Source organism: Pipistrellus hanaki (genome assembly GCF_964339955.1).
Source record: "Pipistrellus hanaki genome assembly, chromosome: 8".
Classification (NCBI taxonomy): domain Eukaryota; kingdom Metazoa; phylum Chordata; class Mammalia; order Chiroptera; family Vespertilionidae; genus Pipistrellus; species Pipistrellus hanaki.
The window spans coordinates 9,277,364-9,296,343 of NC_140510.1; the positions used below are offsets into that span (position 1 = coordinate 9,277,364).

At 55.8% G+C, this 18,980-nt stretch overlaps 1 protein-coding gene across 5 annotated transcripts in view; it reads right to left on the reverse strand.

The window, feature by feature from the left end:
* Positions 1 to 18,980, reverse strand: part of GLI2 (GLI family zinc finger 2) — a 209,244-nt gene that overhangs the window by 110,701 nt on the left and 79,563 nt on the right. The window contains exon 1 of one of the 5 annotated variants that reach the window (XM_084892198.1): positions 8,807 to 8,861. The exons of the other annotated variants lie outside the window; for them this stretch is intronic. The gene's annotated coding sequence lies outside the window, so the exon portion shown is untranslated. Of the gene's footprint in view, positions 1 to 8,806; positions 8,862 to 18,980 lie in introns of those variants that run through there. 5 annotated transcript variants of the gene reach the window in all.

Genomic DNA, 18,980 nt, shown 5'->3' on the forward strand with positions numbered 1-18,980 from the left:
CAGGAGGTTAAGTGACTTATCCAAGGTCACCAGTCCCAGGACTCGATCCTGCCCTTGCCTGGCTCCAAAACATGGGCTCTTTCTACAGTACCAAGCTCTGTACTGACACCCACTTCCCTACCCACCCGGACACCTGGCAGGTGCTCACCAGTGTGAACTCCCTTCCCCCCTCAACCATTCTAGACAGATGCCAGTCAATCCCTATCTCAACCCACCAAAGGTGCTTCAAGCAAGTCCTCAAGGAGAGCTCTAAGGGTTGCAAGTGATGAGAAGCAGTGTGACTGAGTGAAGGGCCTCACAATCTGAGTGGGTCACAAAGAGACACAAGTAGAAGTATAAGCAAATGGTAAGGAGGGTTTGCAAGAGGCAAGGGTCATGATCAGGCTGTGAGTGCAAAAAGAAATCAGAAAATAGTGAGGGGGTGGTTGGCCTACTGGGGGCTACACTTAGAAAGTGGGACCTGGATGGAAATGGCTGGAACGTAGTAGTGGTCAATGAAAACTGTGTAGGTGGGTACAGATGGGTGAATAGGGTGAATTGATGGATGGTGAATGAATGGGAGGCTGGGTCGATTGGTGGTTGGATGGATGGATGGATGGGTGTATGAATGGGTAGGGGAATAGGTGTGTAGAGTGTGGGTGAATGGATGAGTGGGGGGATGGGTGTGTGGATGTGCGGGTGGAGGGGTGTCAGGGGAATGGGTGTGTGAGTATATGGTGGAAGGATGGGTAGGGGAACAGGAGGACGGAAGATCGGGGCATTTCTATAGTCAGGGCATTTCCTCTTCCCTGTCTCCACCGCTCATCCCTACCTCGTTCTTCTCTTTCCTCTCCTCCACAGCCATTCGGCTCAGAACTCCCAGGTCTGTAGGTGCCCACAGAGGCCCGTCAATGGTCACAAGGACCAGACTCACAGCCTGCATAGGCGGGAGTAACTCATGAAGTCACGCTCTGGTCTGCAGACTAGCGCAGCCAGAGGCACGGAGGGATGAGCTTTCCTCGCAGCCTTCCCCATCCCGCCTTCAGCAGGCCCCCGGCTCACACCCTCATTATCTCTGCCTGCCCAGGCAGCTTCCACCTCAATATAAATCAAAGGGCCCTGGCCTCCGTTCAACTCAAAAACAGCTTATTCCTTCGGGGCCTGAAAATGAGCCAAGTCCGCCAACGGTCCAAGTTGCCCATTCTGGGCCTGTCTGGTTTTTTATCCCCGTTCCAGCCACACAGGCTTCTTCTGATGCCCGAGAAACGCAGAGACAGCCAGCAGAAGCACCTGGGAAAACACTGGTCTGCAGTCACAGGGGGCAGGGGACAGGAGGGCAATGACACAGGCTCAGGACCGCGTGGCCCGGAGCTCGGGGGGCTCTAGGGGGTCTTGGTGCTGTGGGATACCCCATGGGGAGCTGGGCCAGTGCCTCACACAGTGGCCGGTCTAAGGGCAGGAGGAACACGGGGAAGGAGGGAGGTCCATTTTAGAATGACGCCCCTGATCCTTCAAATTCTTCCCCGGCCCAACTTACTCCCCGGGGCCATCCTGCCTCTGGGCCCAGGAACAGCCTGCTAACTCCGGCCTGGCCCGGCTGCCCCGTCCTCACCGAAGCCCAGGGAAGAAGCTGGGCAGGCACATAGCGGGAGATGAGCTGGCCAAACTCCTACTCTGACTCAGGAGGCAGCCGCCGGGCCGGGCGGTAGTCCACCTGAGACTCTGAGGCAGGCATCCCATCCTTCAGACACCCGTGGGCGACACAATGAGAGGAGCTCCAGGGGACAGGAAGAGGAGGAGGGCGTTCTTGGAGCGGCTCAGCCTGAAGTGGCAGAAAACGAGCTGGCTGGGTGGCAGGGGAGCTCAGGCAGGAGCGGAGCCAGCAGCCCAGGGTTGCATTGAAGTGGCAGCACTTTGTAAGTACCCCGCCACCCCGAGCCTCCACTTCCCCCTCTGTAAAATGGAGACCAGCACAGCACCTTGGTATTATCGAAAGGACCTGAGACAATGCAGCTCAGAGTGAGCGTTGCGTGAATGGTGCTGGTCTTGTGAATAATGGGCCTGGCTTTCTTAGTGAGCTCCACAGAAGGTATGCACGCCTTACCGTGGAGTGAGGGCGGAGGTCTGGGCTCGGACAGCCAGGGTGGGAGGCATAGACCCACCTTAGTGCTGTGGGATCCCAGGCCGGTCACACAACCCCGCTGGTCTGCATTTCTTCAACTGTCTTATGAGGATCATGAGACCATTTCCCAGGGCTGTGGAGGATTATATGAGCAGACACAGGTAAACGGAGCAGTGCCTGGAACCACAAAGGTGTTCGCTCAAGGCATTGTCATGTCAATCTCCGGGGAGGCCCCAGCCCGTCTCAGATGCTGCCTTTGGGAAAAACCCTTTGGGAACCCCACATTTTGGGGTTCCAAACCCTAAAAATACCCTTAGTGACCTAGAGGGTGCTTTGAGGGTGCCTTTTACCCCAATCCCCGCCCCTCCTGTAAATGTGGGAGCACCGAGCCTGGCCTCCCCTGGACGTGTGCTGACGATGACCGGCTCACAGACCATTCAGGTAACGAGTGTGAGCGGGCTGGTTCCACGGCTCTGAAGAGAAAGCTGAGGACAGAACCACCGCGCAGAGCAGGCCGGGAGCCGCCAGGGCAGTTGGAGCTGAGGGCCCTTTGTGCGCCCAGGCACCCGTGCCCTCACAGGAGCGGTGTGCACCCTCATTCCTGGGGCCTCCCCAATGCTGTGAACTGTCTACGAGCTTGTGTGTCTGCTGATGTCTTCCTCTCCTGAGGTGCTATGTCCTTAAAGCCCGGCCTCCGTAAACCTCCTCTCAGGTGAGATAGTCCTGTTCATCCTCCGACAGCCCGAGGAGAACTAGCTTCAGGGGGACCTGGGCTCTGCTCCTCCCAGCCCCAGGGATCCTGGCAGAGAGCTGAGCTGGGAGTGTCCACGTGTGGTCCCAGGCCCTCGGCGTCAGCCTCTTCTGGGACTTCTCAGACGCTTAGCTCACTCCAGGCCCCGCCCACGCCCCAGCCACACGGCATTCCCTGGGAAAGGCAATGCAGCACCCGTCTTCCTCCCAGCCTCTTCTCATCCTCAGGTGCGTCCCAGCGTTAAAAACGGAAAACTCAGAACGCACACAGTGGCGACCAAGAACATGGGTGGCATGGACCGACCCAGGGCAGCTGCAGCCCGCAGGATCCTCGGGGCCACCTTGGGCCCGTGATGTCACCTGATGGTCATGGCTGTGGGAAGGAGACATCCGTCCTCAGCAATGACCGTGACTGAGAACACACCCCTGGGAACCCTCCGAAGGGGCTCCATCCCTCAGAGAAGGCCCAGCGGAGGCGGACAGGCAGGTCTCTCTGGAGATGGAGCCCCAGGGGGGGCTGGAAAGATGAGAATCCTGCAGGCCTGCAGGGACCCTAGCCCGTGCCTGGACCCTCACACCTGCTGCCCTCTGCCTTTCAGGCTTGGCAAACTCCTTAACCTGAGACTCCGCTGGGGATCCACCTCCTCCGGAAGTCTTCCTTCCACCCAGGCTCCGCCCACCCTGGGCTGCCCCGTGGCTGTCTGTGCTCTCACTTTCCTGTACCCTAACTGTCTACACACCTGTCTGGTTTGCTTCTATCAGACCGAGCAATCTGAGGGCAGGGATCTGTCTTATTCCCCACTGTACACAATAGGCACTCAATAAATGCTGGCTGGATGAAGGAGTGAGATATGTGCCCAGGAACAGCCAGGCCCACCAAGGACAGTGAGTGCCCATGTGTCTTCCCTGTCACGGCAGAGCTGCCCCACCCACCACCATGCAACGGCCCCCAGCCCCAGGCCCCAGCCGTGCCAGCCACATCTGTGACCCTCAGCCCCGCATCCCGCACAGGTGCCGGCAGGGGAGGGGGACAGCACGTGGCCCCGAGGGGACCCCAGGCATGGGGCCGTGTGGAAAGGGGCTCAGCACCGTGTGCAGAGGAATGCTTCTCTCCCTCCTGATTTAACCGCGTGGAGAAGCGAGGGAAACTGGAGAATGTAGAAAAGCATGACCTGCCACCTTAAGGGTTCCCTGGCTTTTCTTTTCCTTGAGAGACCAAGGCTTCTGACGCAATGCACTTGGACAAACAAAAGCCCAGTGAGGATCAGGAGGCCCTTGAGGCTCAGCAGCGGAAAGCACGGTGCTGCGATCCACGCCAGCCCCCGGCCTCCCGCCGCCCGGAGCCAGGCTGCAGGGGGTTTTCCACCAGACCCGATGGTGGAGCGGAGCCAACAACCTCTCCTCCATCTGTTCCCAGAACTCCTCACCCCTCACCTTCCGTTTCCCTCCCCAGGTCCGGTCCCTACCTGAACTCAGAGGTCCTGCCCTGAACAAACGCCCTGATCTTGGCAGCGCCAGCCTCCACGCCTGGGCCTTCTCTGTCCCCGAGTCACCTGGCCATCCCGCAGCCCGGGCTTCGCCCTACCTCCCCTCCGGAAAGCCACAGCCACGCGGATCATCACGTCACTGAACCCCACGGCCAGCTCGGAGCTGGCTCCTCAACCCCCTTGCCATCCAGCCCCTCTTGAGGGGTGACAAGAGGGGCGCAGAGGGTCAGGCACTTGCAGTTTCCCAGGGACACACCGAGAGGGGACCAGCTGTGCCCACACACAGGCACAGGGAGCGCTGGCTGGCTCTGCGGGGTGTGACAAGGCCCACTGCCCTGCCGAGGTACATGGCTGCTCCGTGCATGAGCTCCAAGGTCACTCCTCAATGGGGCATCTGTATTCCAAGCCAAAGGAGCGAACCTGTGATGGTGGGATTCCAGGCTTCAGCCCCGGGTGGGCTGGTGAGGCAGGAGAGGTGTCCGCAGACGAGAAGCTGCCCCTGCTTACCCGCAGCCCTGCCTCCGGCACACAGCACCGGCTCCCAGTGCCACCCCTCAGGCCTGTGTTGACGTCACTAGTCCCCAGGGTCATGTCTTCTGACACGGGGTGCCAGCAGGAGCCCTGGCTCCCACTGAGCGGTGAGTGGCAGCCCCGGGCTGGGGGGCAGGATGGGTTTAGCACCTCCGCTGGCCTGAAGTGGCCCCAGCCAGGCCCAGCACAGAGCTGGCCCTACACGTGGAGCCGGGGCGAGGGGGCGGGGGGGGGGGGGGAGTGCTCCCTCAGAGGCAAGGGGAGCACCGGTCTCTGCTTCCCATCTGTCTGGTGAGCAGGAACAACCGCACACTTCTCTCTGCCCTCCTCCCGTCAGATCCCCTGCAGGAATGCAAGCGTGGGGTTTGCCACTGAGAGACCCCCACACAGGGAGTCCCTACGCAGGAGAGGCCCCCATGCAGGGAGGCCCCACATAGGGAGCGCCCCATGCAGGAGAGCCCCCCACGCAGGAGAGTCCCCCACGCAGGAGAGCCCCCACGCAGGACGATGTTGTCCAGGATCCTGGGAGATGGGGCTCAAATCTCAGAGCTGCCAAGAGTCCTGGCAGGGCCCTCCCCTCCCCCCACCCGGACCTGGGGCTTCTTCCTCTCAGCGTGGAGCTCGGGGACCGGGGCCCAGGCCGCCTCCCAGCCTCAGCTGCTCTTGAACTGACCAGTGTGTGCTGTATGTGCTGTGATGCCCCCGACCCTGACGAGCCTGCCCTGGACATCCCCAGAGGCCTCTGCTCAGCTCTGCCAGTCCCCTCAGGGGTTCTTGGCAAACACTTTTCCTAAGGCCGCTCCATCACAGCCCTCTGCCCTCAGCATCACCTCTGAGAGGCTTCCCTGACTTCCATGGGGGAGGCTCCGGCCTGTGTGCTCCCTCCCAGCAGCCCCACTGACACTGTCTGGTGCACGTGTCCCGGGCGAGCGCAGCATCTCCGAGGCAGCAGACTGCTGCCCACTGCCCCTCCCGGCTCGGGACTGTCCAAGGACATCACGTGGGGCCTCTCCCTCCGCCTCCCTCATGCTTAGTTCAGCACAAGACAGGCCCAGGGCAGGGAGCCGGGCAAACCCATGTGTCCCCCTGGGCTGTCTCCAGGCCCCGGCCTCCGCGGGCCCCGGGCAGGGCTGCATCCAGGAGCCGACACAGGAGCCACCGTGACAGCCTCGCCGGGCTCTCCCTGCACAGGGGCCGCTGTCGCCCTCGGCTCTGATCTCACTGGAGCCCACAGGCTGCATTTTTGCATTTTTATTTTCCAAAAGAGTCAAAGGAAACAGACCACTGATCATTCCTCCTGGGGAGGCCCCCAGCCCCAGCCCACCCGGGCCTTCCGCACGGGCTCCTCGGCGGGTCCCCCGTCCTGGGCTCCCGACTCCATCCCCACGCTTCCCCTGGCAGACTGCAACGTCCACATTGTTTCATTTTAGTTTTCATGGCTCTTCTCTGGCTTTTGGGTGGGAAATGGAAGCAATTCTGCACATGATTTTTTTTTTTTTTAAATTACACAGAGGAGCTTATAATGAAAAACAACAGTCCCCCCACCCCCATGTGCTCTGGAGGCACCTACTTTTAACTTTTTAAAACTTCTACTTTCAGTTCCTCTGACGGCGTCTGCTCTATATGAGGAATATATTAAAATGTCATGGTTGGAGCCTTTGATCGGAGCTCAGTGTTTCCGATTTCTCAGTCATTTACGGGGAGCACAGCTCCGTTCACTGGAGCCTCCCAGCCAGGCCTTCGTCCCGGGTCCCGATGCCCGGCGCCTCCGCCCAGCTCCGGGCCCTCACCCCGCGCTCCCACCTGACTCGGGAGGCAGCACCCACTCCGGTCTCCCTGCTGGGGTCCCCGCCCTTCCCTTCCTTCATCTGCTCCCTTACTCTGCATCAGAAAGACCAAGGGAGGTGAGAGTTCTGAATCCTCCCTGTGTGACTGGAAAAGTCGCTCTGGAGTGAGGGTTAGGCCGAGTCTGCTAACCTCCCTCCTCTGCCTCCGCACAGGATGCTCAGAAGAGGGCACAGGGTACCCCTCCCGCCTTTGTAGACCCCCTGGGTTTTTGTTTCCTATTCTCTGGGAATTTCTAGAAGTGTCCCTTTATTTCTGGTTATCTGAAATTTCACAAACCTAACTAAATGGGATTTTTTTTTAAAAAAGTGCTAGGCTCACTGAAGATTATTTTAATGAGAGGATTTTGTCCTAATATGGGCAATTTTCTTGTATTAATTTTTAAATATTTTTCTCTTATCTGTTTTCAGTTTCAGTTTCTGGAACTTCCATTAATTACATAATTACCTGCATTAATATTCTAGCTTCCTCACTCTCCTCTCATATTTCTCTTTGTCTTTGCCTTTTTATTCTTTTCCCCCCGCGGTTTCCAAAATCACCTTCCATCCTAAAAAAAACTTTTCATTTCCGCCATCATATTTTTCACCTAAAGCTGGTTTTTATTTTCTGAACACTCTGACTTCGCAGCAGAAGCCTGTTCTTGTTTTATGGACGCAGCGCGCTCTCGATCTTTCTGAGGCACCAAGAGGGCTGTTTTCCGCTTACACTGCATCTCTCCTGAATCCCGTTTCTTCCGGGACCATACTTCACCCACGGTCTACACTGACACGCACTTCCACGCAGCTGGCTGCACGTAGATCCAGTTAAGCCTGGGAATCTATGCATGAGTAGAGATGCGACTGGAGACATGGCTGGGAGCTCTGCAGGCTAGGGGGCTGGCCCAGGGGAAGCGTCAGCTACGCAAGGGGCCCTGGAGGCCGGAGGGCGGGAGGCTCAGCTCTGGCCCAGCACACGCGCTCTGTCCCCATGACCCAAGTCAGTGTGGCTTCTCTGTGGAAGAATCCAATGATCACCATCAACACTGCTGGTCTAGAGATAAACAGCTGATGCCAGTCACTCTCCACAGGGTGTCAGGAGGAAAAGAGGGTCACTGCCATTTAGTCTCCTGTCTGCCGCTGTAAGCGCACATGCCGTGGCGCTGACTGGTCAGCCACGTGTAAGCGCAAGGCTCAGGAAGGACAAGTACATGCACAGTGTGGTGTTGGGATCGCCACCCGTCTCCAGAGCCATTCCCTCTTCCTGCCCTGCAACCCCCCACCTCCAACAGTTACCCGCCCCCCCCAGCCCGCAGCCGCTCCCTTCTTGCTGCCTATGGACCTGACTGTGCTGGGCAGCCCGCTGAGGTGGACTCAGCAGCATGTCTTTGTGACGGCTGATGGTACCTCTGAGCATCCTGTCCCCAAGTGCATGCACGTGCAGAACTCCCGTCCTCCTTAAGGCTGAGTGACATTCCAGTGTGTGGATACACATGGTGTCACCGTGTCTCTGTTGTCTGTCTATTCATTTCCCCTCGTCCGGCACGGCTCGGGCTGGCCCGGGGAGCAGGCGCCACACAGAGTGGTAGCCCGTTTACTCTTAAAGCAACGGAGCGTGGCCCTGCCACCAGCTCCCAGAGGAAGGTGTGCTGCCCAGGTCCTCACAGACAGGCCTCACCCCTCCCAGCTCCGGCCCCTCACAGGGAACATCCTCCCTGCTCCATCCCCTCACAGGGAACATGCCCACTGTGCGCGTCCAGACCGCCACAGAGCCGGCCGAGGCCGCATGTCCTTTCCCGGTGCCCGGCCGGCCATGCGTGGGGGCTGACAGAGGCAGCCACACTGAGAGGAAACGCAGAGCGGCCGCCATGCTCTGCAGAGAAGGCGAAGGAGCCGAGGAGACTCCCCCTCAGCTCTTCCCGCCCCCACGCCTGTCCTGCCAGATTCCTCTGCAGAGACAGCCCAGAAGGCATGAACAATGAGATGCAGACCTAGCTTCTCTTTTCGGTCCTGAACACCCCGCCTCCACCCAAACCAGATGGAAGGCGGGAGAGAGGGGGAAGCCAGGCCAGAGCCGGGACGGCCACCTCGCTGCGACTGGGCTGCGTGTCACTGACCTGGACGCCACCTCCTGTCTGACGAGGCGGGTGAGGCTGCGTAACTCCGGACGGCACGGCATTCTTATGTCGGAGCCCGGAGCCCGTGCTGCTGGGCCCCACGGCCAGGCACTGCTCCCCGTCCCACCAGCAGCTCCGGGCGGCCGGGCTGGGAGAGCTTCCCCACCAAGTCCCAGGGCAGGAGCCCGACGCCTGGCTCAGGCGTGGCCTGCGCGTCCGCAGACAAGGGTATCAGGATGCAGCCTGGATGGTTCACCCCCTCCCCCCGCCTTCCAGGGGAGGCCGGCGGCTCTTTAGGGCCGCCCAATAAGATAGACTGGAGCGCGGTGTGGGGCAGCGACGTCTGCCGCACCCTCCTCCCGGCTCTTCTCTCTGGCTTCAGACACATGTCGGGAGGGAGGGCGCTGGTGGGGACCCAGATGCCTTCTGAGCCTCCGCGCTGGGCCCGGCCTCAGCTGGATCAAATCAATCCCTGGCTCCGAACAGGAACCCCCACCCGCCCCCCACGCAGCCGGGACAGGAGCAGCTGAGGCCCGGAATCTCCCGGCCCGCTGGGAAGGGCTCGGCCGCTTTCAGCACGGACATGCCTGCTCCCACCTCCCTGTGCGCCGCCCCGTCCTCAGTCCCTAAAGCTCTCGGCTGAGCAGGCCCAGGAGCAGGCCGGGCGCGGCGGCCATGGCCCCGTCCTCGCCAGGCCTCCTCCTCCGATCCTCAGAGGGCTGGGCAGGGAGCCGGCAGCGCTTCCCCCAGGAGCTCTGTGACTCCGGGGCACTTTGCCCTCTGCAGGCCTCTTTCTTTATAAAATAGTCACGTTTCTGTTTTACAAATGTCTTGGTTTAGGGATGAATATAATTCTGGCTTCTCATTAAAACAAGCACACAAAACTAACACATTCCTGCGGGCCCGGACAGCACTGTGAGCCTGCAGCACTGGGCCCGCGGGGCTGCGGGAAGCCACCGCCGGCCAGGGCCGGCCTGTCCTAGGAGTCAGCTCGTCCAGTGTGCCAGCACTGTCCGAAGAACGCCTCAGTGCTGGGCAAACCAGGACAGCCGGTGACCCTGCCTGCCCCGGGCTCCCCCGGACAGGGACAAGCTGTGCGGTGGAACCAGCCCTGAACCTGGGGCCTCCACAGGAGCGGCTGGGCCCTTGCCGCAGGCCGGGACCCTGCGGGGAGCTGCAGACCCAGCTGAGCCGCTCTGCTCCCAGGTGCTCGGCTCAGGGTCCGCTGGGAACGGACCCTCTGGAGCACCGGCTCCGAGCAAGGCCTGGACGGAGGGTGCTGTCCCTGCCTCTCCCCCGGGACCACGGACCCCGCCTGCCCTGCACCTCGGAAATGCAGTGATGGCCGTGGGTTTTCTACGTAAGGAAAACGTGGCTCGGAGAGGCGAAGTAACTCGCCCAAGCTCACCGGCTGTGGAGGGAGGGCCGAGGCCCAGGCCCTGGGCTGCCTGGAACAGCCCCAACGAGGGGCCTTCAGGAGGGAGGAGGGAGGAGGGAGGCCAGCCCAGCAAGGCAGAGGACCGCTCCTGTGCCTGCCCCCACCAAGGACATCCCCGGCTGGCCCGGGGGAGGCAGAGTCACCCCCTGACACCGGCTCTGTCTCTAACCAGCTGGGTGGCCTTCGAGAGCAGAGCTTGGTTTTCCTGTCTGCAGATCAAGTGAGTTCACTGTGAGATGAGCAGCCTGCCGCCTGGCCATCAGGAAGGCTCAGGAGCACCGTCTCTCACCGTTCATTCTGCCGTCCCGGTGCGTGCTGGGAGCCGGATGAGTCACCCACCTGTCCTCACCGCCAGAAGCCCGGCATCGCTGAGGATCACCCTCCCTGCTTCCGTCCGGAGACGGACGCTCCCCGGGCCACGGCCCGAGTTCCCGGCGGTGGGGCAGGCCCCGTCAGCACAGAAGCACCGGAGCTCCCGCCACGCCGGTTCCTTTCCAGCTCTCCCAGGGAGCGCTCCTCCGCCCCACCCCATCCCATCCCGGGCCACCCAGGGCTGGGTGGGGTGTCTGAGGACGAGACAGGCAGCCACCGGGCCAACTGGCAGCGGCAGTGGGCGCGCCCCGCAGGGCCAGCCCGTGCCGGCGCCCTGGGCCCCAGCCGGGCGAGACGCGTGTGTGCACCCGACTTACTTGGCTTCCTGGGTGAAGGGGCGCCCGCCAGCACAGCAGACCTTCCCTGGAACACGGGAGGCGGTAACAGGAGCCGTGGGCCGGGGCCTTTCCCTGGGGCACTTAGCCCTCTGCAGGGGGCGCCAGGCCGGGCAGGGGCGGCTGCCCCGGAGCCGGAGCGGGCTGACGTCCTCCCTGCAGGGACCACCGGGAACACGCGGGTGAAGGCGCCCTTCACCACACGGTGTGGGCCAAGGGAGTGCCAAGCGCTGTCCTTACTTGTTTGGCTCCGGAAGGTCTAGGGGTACGCTCAGACGGGGTACCCCAGAGGGTATCCGCCTCCCGGAGCACCGGTTACAGCACAACAGTATCTTAACCATTTGGTCTTGGTGACCAAACACACAATCCCAGACTGCAACGTCCAGGGAAGAGGATTTCACCTCCTTTCTAACTAAACTGAGAACATTCTGGAGCTCGGAGGAACCTCTGAGAAATCCCTGTCAACATTCCCATTTTACAGGTGGGGAAAGTGAGGCTCCGTGCAACATAGTCGATTAGAGGCGGGTCTGCCTCCCCAGCCAGTACCCTCCACTCCCACCCCCACTGCACTTGGTAGGACAGGGACTGGGCAGAGGGTGGACACCCACGCGGAGACATAGGGAATGGGGTTGTATCCAAGCAGGGCTGGAGCCACCCATTCTGTAGATTCAGTTTAATGTCATTTGCCAGTTAGAGCAGGGCAGCAAGCTGCAGCCTGAGGGCCAGATGCCCCTGGCACCTGTTTTAAGGCACACAGCCCTGCGGGTCACTCACCGTCCGTGCTTTCGTATCTCAGCAGAGGTGAGTGTTGGGAGAGAGGCCGTGTGCACAAGCTGAACAGAGATCCTGACTCAGAACTGCCAGAATGACTCAGCTCTTCTTCGAGACCAGGCCAGACCCAGCCCCAGGCACGGAGGGGGAAGCAGGCCCAGCCGGAAGTCACACTGCAGGCTCCCTCAGAGCCACGCTGCCCCTCTCCCGGCTCCAAAGCCCCTGGGCACCCTCGGGCCCCCGAGAAGGAGCCCCGGCAGCAGAGCTGTCCTGCTGCATCACTGTGCGGAGCCTAACCGGGGTGGGGTGCTTGTTTTCCTTTTCAAAATGTTCTCCCAGAAGAAACAGGGAGGCTGGTGTCCTTAAACAAAACCTCTGATGCCCTGTATGAAATTATTTTTATTGACAGCAAGACATGGGCTGGGCATGGCTGTGAGCAAAGACAGATCCCAGTCACCCTGCCACCTGGCATCTCTGGTTGTCTGGGCACCACGGTTCCGAGTGTGCCGGGAAGGGCTGAGGGCTCCGCTCCCCACCGCAGAGCCAGGAGCCTGCATGGATCCCGGGGTGGGTCCCTGGGAACAGGCATGGACACCTGAGCCCCAGGTGTCTGTCTACAAAGTAGGGGTGATGACAGGGCTGTTGGGAGCATCCCAGGAAAGTGCAAAGAGAAGGTGAGGCTGGTCCAGAACCTAAGCTCAGTAAACGCTGCCACTGACTGTCACTCACTGTCAGCATATCCTGAGACGGATAACGGGAGCCAGGCCTCTATTTACTAGCAAAGGTTTGCATCAGCACACGCAGCACAGCTCACCACAGAAAGCCTTACGTCAGGTCCAAAGTGAACTTTCACCAGATGTGACGCTCACATCATACCTGTGCCTTCATGCTTAACTCGGTGAGCCGGCGGTACAGCCGCGGTGACTCCGGGACCGGATGCCCCGGGCCCGGGCAGCCTCGCCGGGAAGCCCTCCTGCCGAGGCCCATGGAAACTGCAGTCAGAAGAGCCCACTTGGGGTTCATTCGCAGTTAATCTCTAAACTTACAAAACCGTTTCTAAGCGATTTCTCTCAGTCGTGAGTGTCTCCATTCACTCGTTCAGAACCGTACCTGCTTGTGTGTGCATGAAGGTCTTAGAAACATTCCTCCAAGCGCAGGGTCAGCCCACAGGCCGCCCAGGAGGTGGGCCACCCGCCCAGGCCGGCAGCCTCGGCCCCAGCGCCGGTCATAATGTCTTCTGTACCCTACAAGTGCGCCTCACGGGTGAGCAGGAACAGGCGCAAGTCGAGCTCTTGCAGCAGAAGACTGGAAATCTAAGTATCTATCGGAGGCGGCTCGTTAGATGAATTACAGCTCGTCCATATAACGGAATATCAAGCAGCCATAAAAACAGATGAAGAAGCGCTTCAAGCCTCATATGGACCAATTTCCAAGATACATTGTCAAACCAAAATAGCAAGATGCCAGCGATTGCATTAAGAAACATATATATGTATGTGTGTGTGTAAATTTATAGGTAGGCCCGCATTTATAAATATTCACAAATATATGTATTATTTACGTGGATACATCTAGAATATCTTGCAAACACCATGTGAGACATCAGGTGCCTCTAGGGAGTGGAACCAGGTGGCTTGCTGGGAAACAGGGTTGAGAGGTGGGGTTTTATGTTGTTGTTTTTTTACTTTTGTAACTAGTGAATTTTGAATCATGAAAGTTACGCTACTTAAAATAGTAAAATAAATAAAAACCTAACGAAAAGCCAAATATCTCCAACTTCCTGATATAAAAGTGAACTGGAACAAGGGAGAAGGGGATCCATTTATCTTTCCCAGGTCCCCCCAGCAGGGGTATCCCCTCCTGACATACACACACACACACACACACACACACACACACAGTAACGCACACGAGCTCCCTCCCCACCGAGGGAGGGCCTGACACCCCGCTGCAGGCTCCTCGGCTCCAGGCTCTGGGAGTGGCCCAGCACCCACACCCCCAGGACAGCCAGGAGGCTAGTCATGCTGCTCTGGCTTCCCAGCACCTGACAAACAAAGGTAACGAAGACGTGTTCTAATGCGAGCCTGGAATGGCCCTGCACACAGCAGACACCATATAAACACTGTTTAAATAAATAAAGACACAGGGAATTCTGGAAGTAACAATCACTAAGGTCACTGGGAGCCCTGAATTCAGTGCAGTGAATCTCTCACTGGTTATAGGGAAGATGCACTCCCAGAATGCCATCTGACCTGCAAAGATGACTCAGCAAGACGGGGCTGAGATGAGACTAAATGGGCTCCCCCCCTTCACCAGGCCCCGCCCAACCCCAAGCCCTGGGCCTGGATGCAGAGCGTCGGAGCCTTCCAAGACGGCTTGTGACCTGGCCAGTGGATTTGGGAATAAGACAGATGCCAAGACTTTCCTCCCCTGAACACGGACCACTTCCCGGGCCTTTTCCTGGAGTGGATAATAATTACCGCTCTTTCCCAAACGATGGGTTTCTTTCCCCATCAAGCTCGGCTTCTACCTTTAATTTGCATATGGAAAACAACAGCACAGGGACTCGCTGAGGTGGGCGAAGACCTCTCCAGCTCAGTAAGGACAGGGACTACCTGTTTAGAGGCACATGGCGGGGTGGGGAGGAAAAGAAAGGCACCCCGGAGACCCGGAGACCAAAGCAGCTCGGTGAGCGGATGCTGGGAGACCCAGAGGCGGGCCTCTCTGTGCCCTCTGACCCCGGCTCAGTGTGCCCTCTGACCCCGGCTCAGTGACTGGGCAAGCAGAGGAGGGGAGCTATGAGACATGGGCACTGACAGCCCCATGAGCGGTGAAGGCTGCTGGAGGGCCACAGCTGCACAGCCCTCCAGCCCCCCTGCAGGCACGCGACAAGACCTGGTGCTTACATCTCTGGAAGGGAAATGAGTGGGGGCTTAGAAGTCTCCTCTGAGCGTCTGTAACCACCTGCCTGCCTTCTCTCTGGGAGTCAGTTCACATCTACAGCCCCAGGGCGTCCAGATGATCCCACACAGGTGCTACTCCCGAGGACCTGGCAGAGTCATGGAAAACCATGTTGGAGGGAGAGAGCCGCAGCTCAGGCCCACAGATTTCCTACAGATAAGTCCCTATTCACAATCCCAAACTGCACATTGCGTGCACACATGCACACACACTCATGGCATGGCCAAGAGTCCGCGGATACCACAAAGCACTCGGCAAAGTCCGCCTAAGACGCTGAGTGTGTAGCGGAAAGATAAAGAAGGTGGATAATACACAGCATGAAAAGGAGCTATAAAGACCAGGAGGAAAGACTGAGAAAGTTCCAGAAGGAGAGAATGGGAAAAACAGGGGGAAAGGTGTAATTTGGAGAGATAATAAACAAAAATGTTACAAAACCGAGGAAAAGGTAAGATTTTAAAAATAATGAAATACCTAGACGTCAGGACCCGTGGGGGGTAAGTGAGCAGGACTTGGACAATGGCGTCTGCTGGGGAAGGGGCAGAGGACCAGGGCGAAATCAGCCACCAGTGCCCAAATCAAGGAATTAGGGCCGAACCGGGGGCCAAGCTAAAGAGGGAGGAATGGGTGTGGGATGTGAGAAGCAAAAGGAATCAAGTAACGAACCTTTAAGACCAAATGCCCGAGGAAACACAAATGTCATAGGAACGAAGAGACTTAACTATAAACACTGCGGAAAGTGTGGTAACGGGACAGACAGACTTCTAGGGAGAGATGGACCGACAGATTTACTGAGATGACGCAAAAAGAAACAGAAAGTTGGAATTACCTCTAATCATTAAACACAAACAAACGTGGCTCTAACAAACAAAACCAGGCTGTGGCTGTGCAGTCTGGGTTTTGAATCCGTGGAGTAATGGGTAATCCTTAACATATACAGATATTTGAAGACAATCCTTAACATATAGTTGACACATGAAAATGTGAACACATACAAATATGTACATATACAAATATTTTAAGGTAATCCTTCACATATTCAAATATTTGAATACTGAGGGTGAAATATTCCTTAGCATATGTTATGTGGCTTATCTGGTGGATACTTCAACTAAATAAGAATAGAAAGAACAAATTTATAGGTAAACAAATCATTGCTAAACAAGAACCAATGGTGTAATAATAAAAATGTACTAATATAAACATCATAACAATAAGAGGATATAGAAGCTTATGATTGTCTCAGTATTTACAGAAAAGCGTTGATAAAATCCAACATTCATTCACAACCAGGGAGCCTTAACAAAATAGGAACAAAAAGGAAATTTTAAATGAACCATAGGAAACCATTAGCAGTAGTCTTATGCCAACTCTTCAGAAACATTCCCAAATCAGGAATAAGAGAAAGATGCCCGCTCACCAGGTTCTAAATATTATTAAAATTAAGTCCACCTATTTCTTTTTAGTTTTTAAAATATGGACCCCAACATTTCTTAACTTGAGCATGTTGGTCACAGGATATGGCACCTGTGCCACTGGATAGTTCTACTCTTGACGGAATGAAAGAGGCGAAACGAAGGTAAAAATCTAAGAATTGAAAAAGAAAGAAAAAACTTCCATAATTTATAAATGACATGACTAAATAAAATGTCCATGAAAACATATGGATACATGTAATAAGACAGTATCCTGCTGGAAACAGGATCAACATAAAATGCAACCACATTCCTAGACACTAGCAATGAAGAATAAAGCCCCTCACAACCCCAATAAATTTAAAATTGGCACTTTAAAATTAAGAAATGAAGTAACTGCTAGGAGAACAATTAATTATCCCACAGATAAAACAACTTGATCCCTACACCATGTCAATGACAAAACAATTCGAGTTAGATTTAAAAACTATATGCAGCCTAGCTGGTTTGGCTCAGTGGATAGAGCGTTGGCCTGCTGACTGAAGGGTCCTGGGTTCAGTATCAGTCAAGGACACATGCCCGGGTTATATGCTCGATCCCCAGCTGGGGGTGTACAGGAGTAGCGGATCAATGATTCTCTTTCATCATTGATGTTTCTATCTCTATCTCCCTCTCCCTTCCTCTCTGAAATCAATAAAGATATATCTTTTTAAAAACTATATGTAAAAGTACAATTGTATGACTTTTAGAAAAAATATAAGAAAATACCTTCATGGCCTCAAGGTAGGAAAGGACCTCTGAAACAAGATACAAATACAAGCCACACAGAAAGGGAATGATACACCTGATTATGTTAAAATGTACAACTTTTGTCCCTATAAACCATATCATAGACAAAGTTAATGGCCATCCAAAGACTGGGAGGAAGTATTTATAACACATCTAAATAATAAATGATTAATATCTCTTTAAAAAAAAATAAGGAGGGCCGAAACCAGTTTGGCTCAGTGGTAGAGCGTCGGTCTGTGGACTGAAAGGTCCCAGATTCAATTCTGGTCAGGGGCATATACCTTGGTTGCGGGCACATCCCCGGTAGGGGGTGTGCAAGAGGCAGCTGGTCGATGTTTCTCTTTCATCGATGTTTCTAGCTCTCTATCTCTCTCCCTTCCTCTCTGTAAAAAATCAATAAAATATATTTTTAAAAAAATAAGGTGAAGGAAGGAAACACCTATCAGAACAGGCCAACTAGGGGAGAGGAAACCAGATGTCCAGTTTGCAAATGAGGGGGCACAAATTAAAGCAAGGTCATCCCCATTTACTAGAATCTAGATGGCCAGAAAACGCAGTCTAATAAGAAAAATCATTGTCTGAAAAGTGCAGGAGGTAGATTTGTTCAGCCACATTGGAGAGCGATTCGGCAGTGGTATCCAATAAAGCTGAACATGTAGGTGCTCTGAGCCCAGGATTCCTGCTCATACAGATACATCAGGGCTTTCGATGGTCCGTGTGATGCAGAGAAATACATTTTACATCACCGTGCCATCCACACACACATGAGCACATACACCCAGGAACAACCTTATCTTCACTTGTGGTATTTCCTGTTTCACCTTTTCAAATGCTGTTTGTTACCCACAACACTGACTTCAAACCCCCTCCGGAAGAACTCCTTGCACATGTATACAAGGAGACATGTTTTACGCATAGCAGCAATATTTGCAATCATAAAAAGTTGCAAACCACCTGAATAACTTCAGCAGGAAGGTAGAGAAATGGGTTGTGTAATAAGCACCATTGAACACCCAGAGTTTTCCATGAGACTTCAAGTAGGGCATGGATGTATCTCAAAACCATAATATACCGTAACGAGCAAGAAAACTACACACCCTATAAGAACATGGGCATAGGCCTGCAGAAAATAAACATGAGGTTCTCCGGACCGAGGTCAGCCAGGTGGAAGGAGCAGGGGCAGGTAATGGAGTGCCAGGGGCAGGTAGGGGTCTGCATGGTGGTGAAATGGGCTGGCTCTGGCCCTGAGATGGTCCCCGCCCATCCCAGCAGAATGCTCTATCCCTGACTGCTTACAAGTGCCAGGGCATGGTCACAGAAAAAAGGAGACCGATTTACAGGCAATTTATTTATTTTTAAAATATATTTCATTGATTTTTTTTACAGAGAGGAAGGGAGAAGGATAGAGAGTTAGAAACATCGATGAGAGAGAGACATTGATCAGCTGCATCCTGCACACTTCCCACTGGGGATGTGTCCGCAACTAAGATACATGCCCTTGACTGGAATGGAACCCGGGACCCTTGAGTCCATAGGTTGACACTGGCTACTGAACCAATTCAGTTAGGGCTACAGACAATTCATGTTTGTTTCTGAATTCTCTACCTGAGCATTCCCTACTGTCTGCACTCCGAGCAGACGAGGCCTCGCCTTGGTTTGCCATCCCTCGAAAGCAAGGCAGAAAATAGCAAGCTGCGTGCAGGTATGTGCATTGCAACATTTGTGTGTGTGCTTAACATATTTGTGTGTGTGTCTGTCTATCTACCTACCTACCTACCTATCTGTCTGTCTGTCTATCTTTTCTAAAGAACCAGACAAGCCAGTCGGAGGTACTTTCAGAGCCCCGCTGCCTGGAAGGTCAAACAGTCTGGAGCCTGACCATCTGAGGCCTCCTGGGTGTCACCGCACAGGCAGGCCCACCTAAAACAGTCATCTCAGCATCGCAGCAATTCCCAGTCAGTCTTCCTCTCAGCAGACGTCTGGCCAGCCCCACCAACGCCTCCTGGAGTGGGGACCAGCTCCTGGTGGCTCTGGGAGGTCTGCCTCAGCTTCCCTTCCTGCCTCAACTTCTTTGTCTGATAAATGGTAGAACGTCT